Source organism: Quercus robur, chromosome 11 (genome assembly GCF_932294415.1).
Source record: "Quercus robur chromosome 11, dhQueRobu3.1, whole genome shotgun sequence".
Classification (NCBI taxonomy): Eukaryota; Viridiplantae; Streptophyta; class Magnoliopsida; order Fagales; family Fagaceae; genus Quercus; species Quercus robur.
In genome coordinates this window covers 12,644,613-12,651,102 of record NC_065544.1, presented here as the reverse complement: position 1 = coordinate 12,651,102, position 6,490 = coordinate 12,644,613, and the positions used below count along the sequence as shown (strand labels likewise).

Here is a 6,490-nt window from a genome sequence, read left to right as displayed (position 1 = left end):
CTTTTTTTTTTTTGGCGCAGCGTGCGAATAACTCCAATAGTAAACTACAAGAGATATATCTTTAAAATGGGGGCAATTCTTTAATATTAATAACTGACTAGTTTTTAATCTCATTCATATGGGTGTGAGACATTCACAAATAAGTATAACTAATAACTATTTAAATGGTAAATATAAGTTTGTTTGAAACAAATGAGAAAAGAATTCATTTAAATTGTTATCTATGAAATTCTCAATTTTAGTTTGTCCAACTACTCTTTATATAATACTAATAATAATACTAGACATAAGAAGAAGAAAAAAAAATATTGATAGTCAATGTTATTTATTTATTTATTTGTGTTAAACTTTAGTTTACATTAATTTAGATTTGATCTAGATGATCGAGAACAAAACATAAGCTTAAGCTTAAGTTCAACATAAATATAAATTTCATTTTCATTACTATATATATATATTTTTATTTTTTTTAACTTTCCCCAATCCCCATTGCCAGCAATCATTTTAATACCCTTACCCAGATGAAAAACATGAGACATGATAGATGGAGTGAATACATAATTGAGAAAGTTTGGAGCCACCTCCAAGCGTGAGATTTTATTTTATTTTATTTATATGGAAACAACGGTTCTAATTGGCTTCAAATAACACTAACAATTAAGATATTAATACAATAAAATTTGACTGATAGATGAAATTATAAAAATACAAAAATCTTCTATTTAGAATTTTAAGGATCATTATTAGTCCTAATAGGACTTTTTTTTGAAAATTATTAAAATAAAAAAGACTTATAGGCTTGAGATTTTTCATTTTTTTAAATTTTTTATTTTTATTTTATTATATATATATATATATATATATATATATATATATAGAAACAACAGTTCTAATTGTGTTCAAATAAGTCTAACATTTAAAATGTTAATACAATAATATTGTGATTGATAGAGAAAATCCTAAAAATGTAAAACTACTTTATTTGGAATTCCAAGCATTCCAAGGATCTTTAATCCTAATAAGACTTATCTTTTATAATTAAAAAATAAAAAAGATTGGTGATGTGAAAATTTGTGAGATCTCGAAAGTAATATGGTAAAATACTAGAAGGTCAAACATAAGAATGAAAATATTAAGATACTTTGGTGGCATCAATTGCCTCTAGCTGCGAATTATTGGTCCAACCTGAAATCATTACCCCTAACCTCAATAGATCATAAACCATATATATTTTCTACTTCATATTTGAATCTAAATAAAAATTTACTATAAATCTACTATATAAACCAAACCGAAGCAATTATATATATACTCAATACAGTAAAGCATCTTAAACAACAAATTAAACGAAGAAAAAAGAATCCCATAGGTACGATATGATTGGAGCCATGTTAGATGATCCTGCTTGAGTTTTTGAGTATGTTAGCAACAACCACACCAATTTTAGTGTGTGTCTAATTCTCTAAGGAGTAAGGAACGGCCAAAGCAAATATAAAAAAATTTCTATATGTTAAACATTAACAACTGTCATGGTGTACACACAATGGAATTCCAAGTATAACATGGAGTCTTTGATAATATAAGTTGGCAAGGATCTTGAGTCCTTAGAGGACTTTGTCAAAATTTTATAATTAAAAAATAAATTATATTGAGGTGTAAATTTGTGAGACTTACAAAGTTTATGTGTCAAAATTTTAAAAGGTGAACAAAATGTCAAAGATTTCGGTTTTATATTATATATATATATATATATATATATATATATATGTATATAGAATATAGATTATATTAGTAAAGAGACAAAAGTATTACTACTACACAAAAATAATCAATTTTAGTGATAATAATTAATCTTAATAAGATTCTCAAAAAAAATAATAATAATAATAATCTTAATATGAATCTTAGGATCAAATTTTATATCAAAGTCTCTGTCTCTCTTCTAATTATATTTCTGTCTCTCTTCTAATTATCTTTTCTTTTATGTGTGTATATATATATATATATATATATATATATATATATATATATCAAATGGACACGAGCATTGCTAGATACAAAAAAGTCAAAAACTAATCTTAGCAAAACTGTCATTTTCTCTCTCTTGTTGTTCGCATATTCTTTTATTTCAAAAATAAATAATAATAATAATAATAATCTCTCTCTCTCTCTCTTTCTCTTTGTAACACCTGCCTCACTTAAATTTAATTTAATTGCTTTTAGAGTGAAATTGATGAATTATTTAATTTATTTTGAAGGTGATATTATTTTATATTATGACTACTACAATGAAAATAAATAAAAGAAGATGTAAGGTGGAGAGTTATTTTGTGGATTATTCATATTAAAATTTTAGTGGATTAGGAGTTTAAGTGTTATTGGAATCTTTTAGAGTTCTAACCTTTCTAAACAACCTTAATTTGAGTTTAATTGGGAATTAAAGTCTTGGAAGCTTATTTAAGTTTTATGGGCTTCTTGGAGGCTAAAGAGATAAGTTTTAGTAGGTTTTAAATTCCAGCCCAAGTAGGAAATGTATTTAACGTGCAAAGCTGAATTTATTTAAGAGTACTACTTGGAGTGAGATTGGTCTTCCTAGATTGAATTGGAGTGTTATTTTTGAGGTGTGTGTGCATATATATATATATATATATATATATATATATATATATATATATATATATATATATTTATACTGAGTCTTTTTAAGTCAACCACGTGAAAGGTAGAGAAACTACAAGATTCTTGAAAAAAAAAGAAGAAGAAGAAGAAGAAGAAGAAGTCAGTGCTTAGCATGTAAAGGTTTAGGAGCAGAAAATTAGGGTTTTTCTACATTGAAAAGAATAGAATAACATGGTACCACTAGAGCAACCATCAAGTTCATATTGTACTAAGGTTCTAGTTGAGATTGTTCTGAACAATTGAAGTGAAGTTTGGTTTAGCAACATCAAGTAGGAGCCACCAAGAAATTGGTGAAGTTGAATAGTAGAATAGTTTCTAACAACTGACAATTGATAGTTGTGATTGTTTAGTTGCTTTTAGAGACTTTCATTCTGACTAAAGGCAATGAGGTCAACAGCGGTGACGATGGTGGATGGGCGTTAGTTGCTAGGTTTTGCTCACCATATTTGGATGAACCTTTTCTATTGTTCCATGGTGGTCGTTGGATTGCCGTCGTGGGTCATTTTTGGTCATTTTTGCTTGCCATATCTTAATGCTCTCTCTCTCTCTCTCTCTCTCTCTCTCTCTCTCTCTCTCTCTCTCTCTCTCTCTCTCTCTCTCTCTCTCTCTCTCTCTCTCTCTCTCTCTCTATATATATATATATATATATATTTTATGAGCTATCAACTGTTTTCTTTCTTTTCTATAAAAAGAATAATGGACTTTTTTTGTTTAGAATATTATGGGTTTTAATTTAAGTGCTGCTACTTTTATTAATGAGCTAATTACGTAGATTAAGGATTTAATAATATATTGGGTTAGAAACTAGCATATGAGGTTATTGTTGTTATTTAATTTTATAATCTAAAGCAAACATAAATTATGTTTAAAACTATATCTTCTAAAAAAGCCTAAAATTATATAAAATAAAAATTAATTTTCATCTCCCAAACGCATGGTATTGGCATCCCCGTATCTATCTATACACGTGTTGTACTCGTACTCGTGCAACTTAGATTGTCACATTTTAATATTGTTCAATCCTAAGTTCTAATCTCCCATTCACCCTTATAATTATGAATTTATCGTGCACGCATGTGCGTGAGACAACTTTATTTTCATAGTAATAGTCTAGTAAAAAGAAAAATATATTAAAGACTATATAAATAAATCAACGTCCTTCAACTTAGTTGAAGACTATATTAAAGATTAAAAAGTGAATACATACAAAACATATTGCAATTCATTTCATAAAAATAGAAGTGAGCCCATTTGAATTATGAAGTCACTAGTTTCTCAATCAGTACTCCTAGTGATGTATATGATGATCCATTTTCCATCTTAGCTACCCTACAATTCTTGCTCATTCCCTTTACTTTTCTCCTCACCTCATCATCACAGTCCATCAAACGCTTTATTCCTCTCTCTACTTCCTTTGCCAACACCAAATCACTACCCTCCCTATAATCTAACCTAATCTCAATAGCTAATCCCAACTCCTTTACCATCTCGAAGGCATTCATTTGTTGCTCAGAATATATTGGCCATGTGGCAATTGGTATACCATGCCACAAACTTTCCAAAATTGAGTTCCAACCACAGTGTGATATGAATCCTCCGATTGCTTTATGAGCTAAGATTGACACTTGTGAGACCCATCCACACACCAATCCAATCCCAGCCGTTCGCTCTAAAAACCCATTCCGTAAACTTTCTCAAGATTCGTGTAGTCATCCGGGAGGGCAAATTCGGCCTTAGGTGGCTCACGTAAAGCCCACACAAACCGAACCTCGGCTAGTTCAAGCCCAAATGCAATCTCTCTCACTTGAGACTCACTGAGACACCCTTTGCTACCAAAGCTTAAGAATACCACCGTTGATGGAGGTTGTTCATCCAGCCACTTCACGATTCGTTCATGGTTGGCTTGGTCTGGGTGCCATTGCGCAGGTCCAACAAGGTCAAGAATAGGCCCAATAGGATAAATTGGTGGCACTTGACTCATAGAGACCGAGTCAAGTGCATATGGCTCAAGTTCATGAAATGTATTAATAACAATACCCATTGTTTCGAAGTACTTGCGTCCGTGGTACAAGAACCAAGAGTACCCTTCTTTCTCCAGTGCTATAGAAGGCAACAAGCTTGGAGAAATTGGGTTGACAAAACCTGGAATAACCAGCTCAGTGTCCAACTCAGACAACTCAGTGGTGAGTTGGGTGTCTAGGATTGGAAGATGAAGCATGAAACCAAGAAATGTAGCCGGAGACGGAAAGTAAAGGTAGCAAGGGATGTCAAGCTCTTTAGCCACAACAATCATGGAAGTACAAAACATGCCTACGAATAACCCAACGAGTCGTCAGTCCGAGTTGAACTCGGTTTCCATGAGATTTGTAATTGCTTGCTTAACATGGGGTATGTGCTTTTCAATGAGTAAGCATGTGTAGCCAAAGGAAGACTCGAACTGATCAGGTGCAGGAGGGTCCACAATAGGGAGGTGGATGAATTTGATACTTGTGGAGGTTGAAGTCGCAGCGCGTGATTGAATGTAGGTGTTGAGAATGGGTCTTTGAGGCATGGTGATGACGAGTATGGTGGCAGAAAATCGAGGGTCGTGATTGATAAGATGGTGTGCAAACTCAACAACTGGAACAAGGTGCCCGATCCCAGGGCTTGACATGAACACTACCTCGAATTTGGTCATCTCCTTTGAGCTTTTGCTTTATTAATTTGGTTTATCAAGAATAGTTTTTGCAATTGGTAGCCTATGACTATAATATAGAAATGGAATTGGGAACCCCTTGTTTTCTTGTTCTTGTTTTGTGAGAAAATGTTAAAAGAATAGGGAATCAAAATGACTAATGATGAATACAACATTACAACCTCGAAAACATAACGCATCTTTCACTTTCACCATGACTTCAATAATTTGTTCATTTTGTCGTTGTCCATTTTTTTGTCCGTTTATGTAATCCCCCAAATGAACTCCTCAGTTCTTTTTTTCTTTTTTTTTTTTGGTTGAGAAATTTGGTTTTTTAAATCTTAATGCGGTCTCACCTACAGTTATTATTATTTTTTTTTTTTTTTACGAGCCTATCAACTGTTTTCTTCTTCTTTTTTTAAGAATATAATGGACTTTTTTTTGGCTAGAATATGATGAGTTTTTTTAATTTAAGTGCCGTTACTTTTTTTTAACAAGCTAATTATGGGTTAATATATTGGGATTGGAACTAGCATAGGAGGTTATTGTTGTTATTTAATTTTAGGTAAAAATAATAATTTGATCTTTACATTTTCAGCTCACAATTAATTTAGATTTGCCCCTTATCTTATGGCTTGTCTCGTGCTTAATCACTCTCGGATTCAGATGGGGAGTAGCAAGTCTTTTCTAAAAAAAACTCGCAGATCTCTCCCTTATCTAAAATCTAATATAAAATATATATATATATATATATATATATATATTTGTTTGTTTGTTTATTTATTAGATACTAACTCTTTGGTTGGATTGGACAGGGTTCTGCTCTTCCCTATCTCCCCCTCCCCACCTTTTTGCCTTTTTTTTTTTTTTTTTTTTTTTTTTTTTTTTTTTTTTTTTTTTTTTTTTTTTTTTTTTTTTTTTTTTTTTGGCCGGCAAGAGAATTCATTTCTTTTTTTGACATTTTGGTAGCAATTAATTTTATCTTTATTATTTTCAAGTTGCTGTTAATTTAGTCCTATTGTTTATTCATTAACGAAAGAATAAAATTTAGCTACAAAACCAATTGTAGCCTAAGACTACAATCTGCTCTAATGAACTGACATGTATTAAAAATGGCATGTGCATTGCACATAATTA

The 6,490-nt window shown here is 31.0% G+C and overlaps 1 pseudogene; it reads right to left on the bottom strand.

Moving 5' to 3' along the window:
- Positions 1–3,825: 3,825 nt before the first annotated feature.
- LOC126707247 (UDP-glycosyltransferase 43-like) lies at positions 3,826–5,442 on the bottom strand (annotated as a pseudogene).
- Between the last annotated feature and the right edge of the window lie 1,048 nt (positions 5,443–6,490).